General features: G+C 35.2%; 1 non-coding gene and 1 pseudogene across 1 annotated transcript; both read right to left on the bottom strand.

The window, feature by feature from the left end:
• Nucleotides 1-1222: 1222 nt before the first annotated feature.
• LOC140182828 (sm-like protein LSM5) lies at nt 1223-2421 on the bottom strand (annotated as a pseudogene).
• Nucleotides 2422-8984: 6563 nt separating this feature from the next.
• On the bottom strand, nt 8985-9092 carry LOC112788291 (small nucleolar RNA R71). Its single transcript, XR_003195660.1, has one exon. It is a non-coding gene; the product is annotated as a small nucleolar RNA R71 (small nucleolar RNA).
• Between the last annotated feature and the right edge of the window lie 3304 nt (nt 9093-12396).

The following is a 12396-nucleotide window of genomic DNA, read 5'->3' as shown; positions in this document are numbered from 1 at the left end:
TGTTACAAAGGGTGCCTAAAACTAGTTGTGTGTAAATGAGCTAGATGAAAGAGGTCGAAGATGACAATAAGAGTGCTTGAAGTGCTTTCACGTTAACTCCAAGACGGTGGTTGAAAATACCTGTAAGGGACTCCAACATACTAGAATTTGTTGGGATATTTATAAGGAGAGATGATAACTTAGTTCTCTAAATTAATAATATTATCTGAAGTGAGAATGTGATTCCCACCCTTATTGGATGGAAAATTATCTCACATTGTGTAGTTATCAATTTTAAATTATTATGTAAAAAAATTTGTATGATTAAAACTCAAATCTTAAAAATATTTATCAAAAGTATTTGTATTTTAAAAATATGTGAAAAAATAAAATTAAAATTAGTGCATTTAAAGATATTGAGAATTTTGAATTTGTAGAAAAGGAGAGAACACTAGTAAATAGACTAATTTGATACACGACAATCAATTTCTAGGATTAAAATGAGTTCCTTAATGAAAAATCAAGAACCAATTTGGTGCATCTACAATGATGACATAGTGGATGAGATGTGGACGAATAATGTTGCAACATGTTACACACCCATCCACATCAACATACCACATGTCATTGATCAATTTCTCATCATACCATCACACACCATGTCATCAACCATATCAGCATGTCGTTAACGAAAAATAATTCAAGAATTAATGTGGTGCACTTTTGCCAATTTTAGAGACGTAATTGGTGCAATTAGAATCTCATGACCACTTTGGAGCCTAACTTGTAAATAACGATCTTTCTTTTTTATAAATAAAGCACTCATAAAAAAAATTACTACTATTAATTTTTACTCAATTAATTTATTTATAAGCAAATAAAAGAATTTGTGAATAAAAATAAAATTATAGGAATCACAAATCCTTAACTAGGCTCTGAGAATATGGTTCGAACTGTATCATACACACCCATCACATCATGGCCCAAACTCAACTTAGTGGAAGGAAAATTGATCAACAGATTTTCTAGCCTAGTTAGAATTTAGGAAATGGACCATGCTAACAATGTCAACGCTAATTAGTATGTATTCAATTTCATCAACTACTAGTTAAGAACCTGCAATGCAGTATTCACCATCATGTTATTTTTGACACAATCTGGCAGAAAGTAACATCTACCAGAAACCACAATCCTCATTAAACTAGAGGAATCAAGGGCCTAAAACATTGACAGTAGAGTTCTTTCACTCTGTATCAGGGGAACCACCAGGGACCAACTGCATTTACACAGTATGAAAATACAACTAAGAATGCTATATCAGAATTAAACAAAGCATCATGCACCTTATGACACTATTATAGTCTAAACTCTGTAGCACTGTTGTCAAGAAAAGCCTTACATAAGAATTAAGAAAACAAGGAAGTAGTAAACTTGTTGCAAATTTTTTTCCTTCATAGAAACTGTCAAATTACAATATAAGTATGCAGGAGAAAACAATTATTTCTAACTTATAACGGCAATATTATTTCCATTGAGTAAGATCTGATCAAGCTTTGTTATCCGCCTTCCTTCTGTAGTGATTTCACTGTTGGATGAATGTAAAGTTAATAAACCAAATAACCTTATACAAGCTCATAGCATACATGTCAACAAGAATCTTGTCTGAACTGTAGTTTTTTATTTTGAACATTATTTAACCATAAGGTTTTCAAAGCTAAAATATAAAATAAAATAATATTGAAAGCAGGTCACATACACAAAGTAGCAAACTAGCAAATTGTTTCCCTGAATACAATGATAATGTGTGGAATAACATTTTCCAAGAAAATTCGCTAAAGTCAAAAGATACAACAACTTCTCTACATAAACAATTTGATTAACACACCTATTAGTCAACTAATTCTAGTTGTTACTAGAGCTCGTAAAAAATACCAACAACGCCTACAACAAAGTACATTTTACTAGAGTAAAAAACTAATAGTTTAACCAGTATTCAGACAAGTTGAGCACTTTGGATTGGTTTACACTCCAATACCAACAAATCAACATAACAACTAAAAACTTGGGCTATAAGTATGCAGTTAACATAGAAACACACAAAATGCACATAATCCAGTAATATAACATTGGGAAGAAATGGCAACAAATATTGCATAAGAATTAAGTAATTAACAAGTGAGTAGAGGTGTTACTATTTAGTAACATCTTGAAGAACCATATTAACATAGACATCATAGCCTCTGAGAGTACCAATAAGCTCTTTGTCCCCTTTCATTATCACCTATATTTTTGACCCTATACACCGGTCAATCAATTCTCCATATATTCATTCATTACTCTCCAATTGTTACAATAAAAATTAAAAAGGAGTTAGAGAAAATGTGATGATAAGAACAAAGTAAAACAACTTGATGGGAGAAGCTGTGAAGGATTGTTAGCCATGGAACACCCATTGGTAAGTCTCGAAGGATAATTGAAGACAACCCAGCTCAGTCTACAAACAAATCCTAAGTTGTAGATTACTATAGATTGAGGAAGAAAATGATTTAGTGCTTCAATTGTGAGGTGTGAGTTGTGACTCGACTACTATACCCTTTCTTTAAGGAAAACTATATTCATTTGATGAATGCTAGGGTGTAGACAAGAAAAATTTTCTACACTTATAGAATACTAGTGGCATAGCATAGGAAGGATATGTGAACATTTGTGACTGATTGATGGTTCAACAATAGCAGAAAAGGCTGACATATTATAGCTTATCGCAGTGATTAGTAGCATACTGCCATAAAAAGTAACAGTTTGATTTGAAATGTAATCACAGTTTTTTTATCATTTGATGGGCCAACTTTGTCTGTTGAAAGAGTTTTTTGTTTGGCCAAAAATTCATGCACCACACAAGAGTTGAAGAATATTTGGGACAGATGAAGTGTTCCGTATCTAGAATCAAGAGAGCATGACCAAAAACATATATCAAGATAGCAAAAATAACTAATAATCTTAATAGGCCCACAGTATTATTATTCCAGCAGTATATCAGAGTGAAAATAATATAAAAAAAGACCAAAATGCAGGTCACGGAAATAAAAAAGAATTTGTAATGAATGTATATTATGGTTTTCACAAATTAATTTCACCAAAGAATTTTTTTAAATTATGGTTACCACAAATTCTATTTTGTTTTCTAAAATACAACTGGTACAACTTGTTTTTCAGGAATTATAGTTTGGTTTAATAGTAGTGCTTATGTTTTTTAAAAATTTAAGAACCTAGTTTTATATTTAGTAAAGTAAACAAAAAAGATAATATATTTATACTTATAGTTTTTAAAAGTTAACTTCTACTTATTAAAACTAAAAACTCTAAAAAAATTTTGTATATTAAAAAATATAAAAAAATATTCTTATATTTATGTCTATTATGATATTTTAAATTTTAAAATTATTTTACTAAATATAATTATTGTTGTTTGTATTTATTTAAAAATTATTTTTAATTTGATTTATCAAATTTATATGCTACAATTTTTAAAAGGTTATCTTTCAAAACTAATTTTAATAAATTACATTCAAAAGTTAAAAATTTTACCAAACCAGCGTTATATCTAAAAGGCAAAAAATATACAACTTTTTATAAATTGCAGTCTTTCATAAACCCATGCTAAATATTATGAAAAATTTATTCATCCAATCTTTTGTTACTCTACATACTCATTTGTATTCATTTTCCAGGGGTGATGTTATTGTCTTTTTAGCATAATCACGTTACTTTTTTGTTGTTTACTATTATTCATTTTATTTTAAATATTTTATGATGTTATGTCTATAAATTATTTTTTGACTAAACTTTTTTTAAAATATTGGATGTTAACTTTTATAGTAAGATTACTTTATAATATAATATCTTGTGAAAAAATATTTTAATTATATTTTATTATCTAAATACTAAATTTGTAAGATTCTGAATTTTTGAAAATTAAATTATAAAATTAACTAAGATTTATGATATTTATTTCTGATTTATATTTTTAGAAAATTATCTTGTAAAAAAGTAATTGAAGCTAAGTATAAGGTTTTGAGTTTTAAATCAATTAGCACTCATATAATTTTCATAGTAAGAGGACATTTTCTTAGTTATGATTTAAAGTTTTAGTAATTAAAAAATAATGAGTATTTTATATGCTTTACTTTAAATATTTAGATTTTGAGCCTTATATATAAAAGGCTTACTTCCTATCTCTCAAAGTTTAAAGCAAAATCCTCTAAGTTAACAAAATACAATAATCCAAAAGTGAGAGAACTAATAACAAAATAAAGTACAAAATAAAGCTGAATCATCCTTCGTTCTGTCACCACGTCCGCAAACTTATTGAGGTGTGTTGCGACCTGCATCTGAAAAATAACAACTGTAAAATCCGATTAATTAATGGCTAATTAACCCATAAATTAAAATATATTCTAGAGAAGGAGAAAATGGGATTTTTATGGTTTAATGTGATAAGAAAATTTAAAACGAGAATTTTGACACAAATTTTAAAGAAATTGGCCCAAGATTTGACTAAACGGGCCAAACCGGACCAACCGGTTGGGCCCAAGTGTAACACCCTACCATACAAAGTCTTATGCTTAAGTCATAATTCAGAGATGGCAAGGTATTACGACCTCTAAAACAAAAATTTAGTACGTATAGTAGTATGAATAATTGATTATAACTAGGAGCCTTTGTAGAAAAAGAGGGGGTAAACAAAAACCGTAACTCGAACGCGCAACACTCCGATCGATAACGTAACGAACCGGGATAAGCTAACGCGAGGTCATATATATAAAGAGTGTCAAAAACAAGAATATCAAGACTCAAAATCCGGCTGCGAAGAGAACCGGTCCGAGCATAGCAATATATACATATAATAAAATAAGGAAACCCCAAAGGAAACCTGATGAGCGGATAATTTATACGCTTTTTGACATTGTTTTTAGTATGTTTTTAGTAGGATCTAGTTACTTTTAGGGATGTTTTCATTAGTTTTTATGTTAAATTCACATTTCTGGACTTTACTATGAGTTTGTGTGTTTTTCTGTGATTTCAGGTATTTTCTGGCTGAAATTGAGGGACTTGAGCAGAAATCAGATTCAGAGGTTGAAAAAGGACTGCTGATGCTGTTGGATTCTGACCTCCCTGCACTCAAAGTGGATTTTCTGGAGCTACAGAACTCGAAATGGCGCGCTTCCAATTGCGTTGGAAAGTAGACATCCAGGGCTTTCCAGCAATATATAATAGTCCATACTTTGGCCAAGAATTGATGACGTAAACTGGCGTTCAACGCCAGCCTTATGCCCAAATCTGGCGTCCAGCGCCAGAAAAGGATCCAAAACCAGAGTTGAACGCCCAAACTGGCACAGAAACTGGCGTTCAACTCCACAAATGGCCTCTGCACGTGCAACACTCAGGCTCAGCCCAAACACACACCAAGTGGGCCCCGGAAGTGGATTTATGCATCAATTACTTACTCATGTAAACCCTAGTAGCTAGTTTATTATAAATAGGACCTTTTACTATTGTATTAGGCATCTTTTGATCATCTTAGGATCTTAGGATCATCTTTGAACGCATTGTTCTTAGATCAAGGGGGCTGGCCATCTCGGCCATGTCTGGACCTTCACTTATGTATTTTCATACGGTAGAGTTTCTACACTCCATAGATTAAGGTGTGGAGCTCTGCTGTTTCTCAAAGATTAATGAAAGTACTATTGTTTTCTATTCAATTCATCTTATTTCGCTTCTAAGATATCCATTCGCACCCAAGAACGTGATGAAGGTGATGATTATGTGTGACGCTCATCACCATCTCCCCTACGAACACGTGCCTGACAAACACCTCCGTTCTACATGAAATAAAGCTAGAATGAATATCTCTTAGATCTCCTAACCAGAATCTTCGTGGCGTAAGCTAGAATGATGGCGGCATTCAAGAGAATCCGGAAGGTCTAAACCTTGTCTGTGATATTCTGAGTAGGATTCAATGATTGAATGACTGTGACGAGCTTCAAACTCGCGAGTGCTGGGCGTTAGTGACAGACGCAAAAGGAGGGTGAATCCTATTCCAGCATGATCGAGAACCGACAGATGAATAGCCGTGCCGTGACAGGGTGCGTGAGCATATCATTCACTGAGAGGAGGGGATGTAGCCACTGACAACGGTGATGCCCTTGCATAAAGCCAGCCATGGAAAGGAGTAAGACTGATTGGATGAAGATAGCAGGAAAGCAGAGGTTCAGAGGAACGAAAAGCATCTCCATTCGCTTATCTGAAATTCCTACCAAGGATTTACATAAGTATCTCTATCCCTATTTTATTATATAATATTCGAAAACAACATTATCACTTTATATCCGCCTGACTGAGATTTACAAGGTGACCATAGCTTGCTTCATACCAACAATCTCCGTGGGATTCGACCCTTACTCACGTAAGGTATTACTTGGACGACCCAGTGCACTTGCTGGTTAGTTGTATCGAAGTTGTGACAGACTGTAAAACTAGATCAGAGTGTCTGGCCTAAAAAGCCATTACCAGAGATCACAATTTCGTGCACCAAGTTTTTGGCGCCGTTGCCGGGGATTGTTCGAGTTTGGACAACTGACGGTTCATCTTGTTGCTCAGATTAGGTAATTTTCTTTTTGTTTTGTTTTCAAAAAATTTTCAAAAATCTTTCAAAAATTTTTCTTTGTTTTCGAAAAAAAAAAAGTTTTCAAAAAAAAAAAATGTGTTTTCAAAAATAAATTATTCTATGGCTTCAAAATTTTTAAGAATGAATTCTAGTGTTTCATGAAATATGTTGATTCATATCTGGCTGTAAAGCCATACCCAAACTACTTTGGGATTGGTATTCAACTAATCACTCCAGCCCATGTAATTATATGCTAAAGCTTGGCTGGCTGTTAAGCCATGCCAGACCCTTTGATTGGAGCTTTAAGACTAACATGGCAAGATTCCTGGAATTCATATTAAAAATTTTGGAATCCTTATTTTTCCTTTTTCTAAATAATTTTTCGAAAAATATAAAATAAAAATCCAAAAAAAAAAATTAGAAAATCATAAAAATCAAAAATATTTTTGTGATTCTTGTTAGAGTCTTGAGTCAGATCATAAGTTTGGTGTCAATTGCATGTGCATCTTGCATTTTTCGAAAATTTCATGCATTCATGGTGTTCTTCATGATCTTCAAGTTGTTCTTGGTAAGTCTTCTTGTTTGATCTTGATGATTTTTTGTTTTGTGTCTTTTATTATTTTTCATATGCATTCTTGAATTCTTAGTGCGTAAGCATTAAAGAATTCTAAGTTTGGTGTCTTGCATGTTTTCTTTGCATTAAAAAATTTTTCAAAATTGTGTCTATGATGTTCATCTTGACATTCAAAGTGTTCTTGGTGTTCATCTTGACATTCATGGCATTCTTGCATACATTCATGTTTTGATCTAAAAAATTTCATGCATTGCATAATTTTCATGTTTTCATAAAAATTCAAAAAATCAAAAAAATATCTTTCCCTTTTTCTCTCATCAAATTCGAAAATTGAGTTGACTTTTTCAAAAATTTTTAAAAATCAAAGTTGTTTCTTATGAGTCAAATCAAATTTTCAATTTGAAAATCTTATCTTTTTCAAAATCTTTTTCAAAAATCAAATCTTTTTCAAATTTCTTAGTTATTTTCGAAAATTCCAAAAATCTTTTTCAAAAATCTTTTTCTTATTTTTATATAAAATTTTCGAAAATAACTAATCAATTAATGTTTTGATTCAAAAATTTCAAGTTTGTTACTTACTTGTTAAGAAAGATTCAAACTTTAAGTTCTAGAATCATATCTTGTGATTTCTTGTGAATCAAGTCATTAATTGTGATTTTAAAAATCAAATCTTTTTCAAAAACTAATTTCTATCATATCTTTTCAAAAATATCTTCTCATCTTATCTTTTTCAAAAATTGATTTCAAAATATCTTTTCTAACTTCCTAACTTCTTATCTTTTCAAAATTTGTTTCAACTAACTAACTAAGTTTTTGTTTGTTTCTTAACTTTTTCAAAACTACCTAACTAACTCTCTCTCTCTCTAATTTTCGAAAATATCTTCCCTCTTTTTCAAAAATTTCTTTTTTATTAACTAATTATTTTTATTTTTGACTTTAAAAAAAAAAATAATTCAAAAAAAAATACTAACCTTTTTCAAAAACTATTTTCGAAAATCACTAACTCATTTTCAAAAATTGTTTTCGAAAATTCACTTCCCCCTCTCATCCTCTTCTATTTGTTTATTGATATACTAACATCTTTCCTTCAACTCACCAAAAATCCGAACCCCCTCTCTCTCTGAGTTCAGATTTTCTTTTCTTCTCTTCTTCTACTCACACAGGGATCTCTATACTGTGGTATAAAGGATCTCTATTATTATTATTATTTTTCTGTGCCTTCTTCTTTGTCATATGAGCAGGAGCAAGGATAAGAACATTCTTGTGGAAGCAGATCCAGAACCTGAAAGGACTCTGAAGAGAAAATTAAGAGAAGCTAAAATACAACAATCCAGAGATAACCTTTCAGAAATTTTCGAACAAGCAGAGGAGATGGCAGCCGAAAATAATAATAATATAAGGAAGATGCTTGGTGACTTTACTGCACCTAATTCCAATTTACGTGGAAGAAGCATCTCCATTCCTGCCATTGGAGCAAACAACTTTGAGCTGAAACCTCAATTAGTTTCTCTGATGCAGCAGAACTGCAAGTTTCATGGACTTCCATCTGAAGATCCTTTTCAGTTCTTAACTGAATTCTTGCAGATATGTGATACTGTTAAGACTAATGGAGTAGATCCTGAAGTCTACAGGCTCATGCTTTTCCCTTTTGCTGTAAGAGACAGAGCTAGATTATGGTGGGAGTCTCAACCCAAAGACAGCCTGAACTCTTGGGATAAGCTGGTCACGGCTTTCTTAGCCAAGTACTTTCCTCCTCAAAAGCTGAGCAAGCTTAGAGCTGATGTTCAAACCTTCAGACAGGAAGAAGGTGAATCCCTCTATGAAGCTTGGAAAAGATACAAACAGTTGACCAAAAAGTGTCCTTCTGACATGCTTTCAGAATGGACCATCCTGGATATATTCTATGATGGTTTATCTGAGCTATCAAAAATGTCACTGGACACTTCTGCAGGTGGATCCATTCACCTAAAGAAAACGCCTGCAGAAGCTCAAGAACTCATTGACATGGTTGCTAATAACCAGTTCATGTACACTTCTGAAAGGAATCCTGTGAGTAATAGGACGCCTATGAAGAAGAGAGTTCTTGAAGTTGATACTCTGAATGCCATATTGGCTCAGAACAAAATATTGACTCAGCAAGTCAATATGATTTCTCAGAGTCTGCATGGAATGCAAGCTGCATCCAACAGTACTCAAGAGGCATCTTCTGAAGAAGAAGCCTATGATCCTGAGAACCCTGCAATAGCAGAGGTAAATTACTTAGGTGAACCTTATGGAAACACCTATAACTCAACATGGAGAAATCATCCAAATTTCTCATGGAAGGATCAAAAGCCCCAACAAGGCTTTAATAATGGTGGAAGGAACAGGTTTAGCAATAGCAAGCCTTTTCCATCATCAACTCAGCAACAGACAGAGAACTCTGAACAAAATGCTTCTAATTTAGCAAATCTAGTCTCTGATCTATCTAAGGCCACTGTAAGTTTCATGAATGAAACAAGGTCTTCCATTAGAAATCTGGAAGCACAAGTGGGCCAGCTGAGTAAAAGGATCACTGAAATCCCTCCTAGTACTCTCCCAAGCAATACAGAAGAGAACCCAAAAGGAGAGTGCAAGGCCATTGACATAAGCGCCATGGCCGAACCTATGAGGAGAGGAGAGGACGTGAATCCCAAGGAGGAAGACCTCCTGGGACGTCCAGTGGTCAATAAGGAGCTTCCCTCTGAGGAACCAAGGGACTCTGAGGCTCATCTAGAGACCATAGAGATCCCATTGAACCTCCTTATGCTCTTCATGAGCTCTGATGAGTATTCCTCTTCTGAAGAGAATGAGGATGTTACTGAAGAGCAAACTGCCAAGTTTCTTGGTGCAATCATGAAGCTGAATGCCAAATTATTTGGCATTGATACTTGGGAAGTTGAACCTCCCTTGTTCATCAATGAACTAAGTGATCTGGATCAACTGACATTGCCTCAGAAGAGACTGGATCCTGGAAAGTTCATAATACCCTGTACCATAGGCACCATGATCTTTAAGGCTCTGTGTGACCTTGGTTCAGGAATAAACCTCATGCCCCTCTCTGTAATAGAGAAACTGGGAATCTATGGGGTGCAAGCTGCTAAAATCTCATTAGAGATGGCAGACAGCTCAAGAAATCAGGCTTATGGACAAGTAGAGGACGTGTTAGTAAAGGTTGAAGGCCTTTACATCCCTGCTGATTTCATAGTCCTGGATACTGGAAAGGAAGAGGATGAATCCATCATCCTAGGAAGACCTTTCCTGGCCACAGCAAGAGCTGTGATTGATGTTGACAGAGGTGAAATATTCCTTCAATGGAATGAGAACTCCCTTGTGTTTAAAACTCAAGGATCTCCCTCTGTAACCATGGAGAGGAAGCAGAAAAAGCTTCTCTCCAAGCAGAGTCAACCAGAGCCCCACAGTCAAACTCTAAGTTTGGTGTTGGGAGGCCACAACCAAACTCTAAGTTTGGTGTTGAACTCCCATATCCAAACTCTAAGTTTGGTGTTGGAGAGTTTCAACAAAACTCTGCACATCTGTGAGGCTCCATGAGAGCCCACTGTCAAGCTATTGACATTAAAGAAGCGCTTGTTGGGAGGCAACCCAATATTTATCTAACTCTTATTTTTATTGTTTTTCATGTTTTCTTAGGTTAATGATCATGTGGAGTCACAAAATAAGTATAAAAATTGAAAACGGAATCAAAAACAGCAGAAGAAAAATCACACCCTGGAGGAGCATCTGTCTGGCGTTCAGCGCCAGAACAGAGCATGGTTCTGGCGCTGAACGCCCAAAATGGGCAGCTTCTGGGCGCTGAACGCCAGAACAGGCATAGTTCTGGCGTTCAACGCCAAAAATGGCACACAAATGGGCGTTGAACGCCCAAAATGGCCACCAACCTGGCGCTGAACGCCCAGAGTTGGGTACAAAGGCATTTTTACATGCCTAATGGTGCAGGGATGTAAATGCCTTGACACCTCAGGATCTGTGGACCCCACAGGATCCCCACCTACCTCCACTCACTTCTTCTCCCCACTCTCTTTCACACAATCCCATAAACACTCTTCCCTAAAAACCCCTCACCAATCACCTCAATCTCTCTTCCCCACTAAACCTTCACCACTCACATCCACCCACTCTTCCCCATAAACCTACCTCATAAACTCCACCTACCTTCAAAATTCAAAACCAATTTCCCACCCAAACCCACCCATATGGCCGAAACCTTCCCCCCCTTCCCTTCCCTATATAAAGACCTCCATTCTTCACCAAATTCACACAACACACCCCTCTACACTCTCCTTAGCCGAAACCACATCTCCCTCTCCCTCCCCTCCATTTCTTCTTCTTCATCATCTATTCTTTTGTTTATTGCTCGAGGGCGAGCAATATTCTAAGTTTGGTGTGGTAAAAGCATAGCTTTTTTGTTTTTCCATTATCATTGATGGCACCTAAGACCGGAGAATCCTCTAGAAGAGGAAAAGGGAAGACAAAAGCTTCCACATCCGAGTCATGGGAGATGGAAAGGTTCATCTCCAAAGCCCATCAAGACCACTTCTATGATGTTGTGGCCAAGAAAAAGGTGATCCCTGAGGTCCCTTTTAAACTCAAAAGAAATGAGTATCCGGAGATCCGACATGAAATTCAAAGAAGAGGTTGGGAAGTTCTAACAAATCCCATCCAACAAGTCGGCATCCTAATGGTTCAAGAGTTCTATGCCAATGCATGGATCACCAAGAACCATGATCAAAGTAAGAACCCGGATCCAAAGAACTATGTTACAATGGTTCGGGGGAATTACTTAGATTTTAGTCCGGAGAATGTGAGGTTGGCGTTCAACTTGCCATACATGGAAGAGAACGCACGCCCCTACACAAGGAGAGTCAACTTTGATCAAAGGTTGGACCAAGTCCTTATGGACATATGTGTAGAAGGAGCTCAATGGAAGATTGACTCCAAAGGCAAGCCGGTTCAACTAAGAATATTGGACCTCAAGCCTATAGCTAGAGGATGGTTGGAATTTATTCAATGCTCAATCATTCCCACTAGCAACCGGTCTGAAGTTACTATAGACCGGGCCATCATGATCCATAGCATCATGATTGGAGAAGAGGTGGAAGTTCATGAGATTATACCTCAAGAACTCTACAAGGTGGCTGAC

The sequence above is a fragment of the Arachis hypogaea genome, chromosome 20 (genome assembly GCF_003086295.3).
Source record: "Arachis hypogaea cultivar Tifrunner chromosome 20, arahy.Tifrunner.gnm2.J5K5, whole genome shotgun sequence".
Classification (NCBI taxonomy): domain Eukaryota; kingdom Viridiplantae; phylum Streptophyta; class Magnoliopsida; order Fabales; family Fabaceae; genus Arachis; species Arachis hypogaea.
The sequence above is the reverse complement of the archived record's forward strand: the minus strand, read 5'-3'. Positions and strand labels throughout refer to the sequence as shown.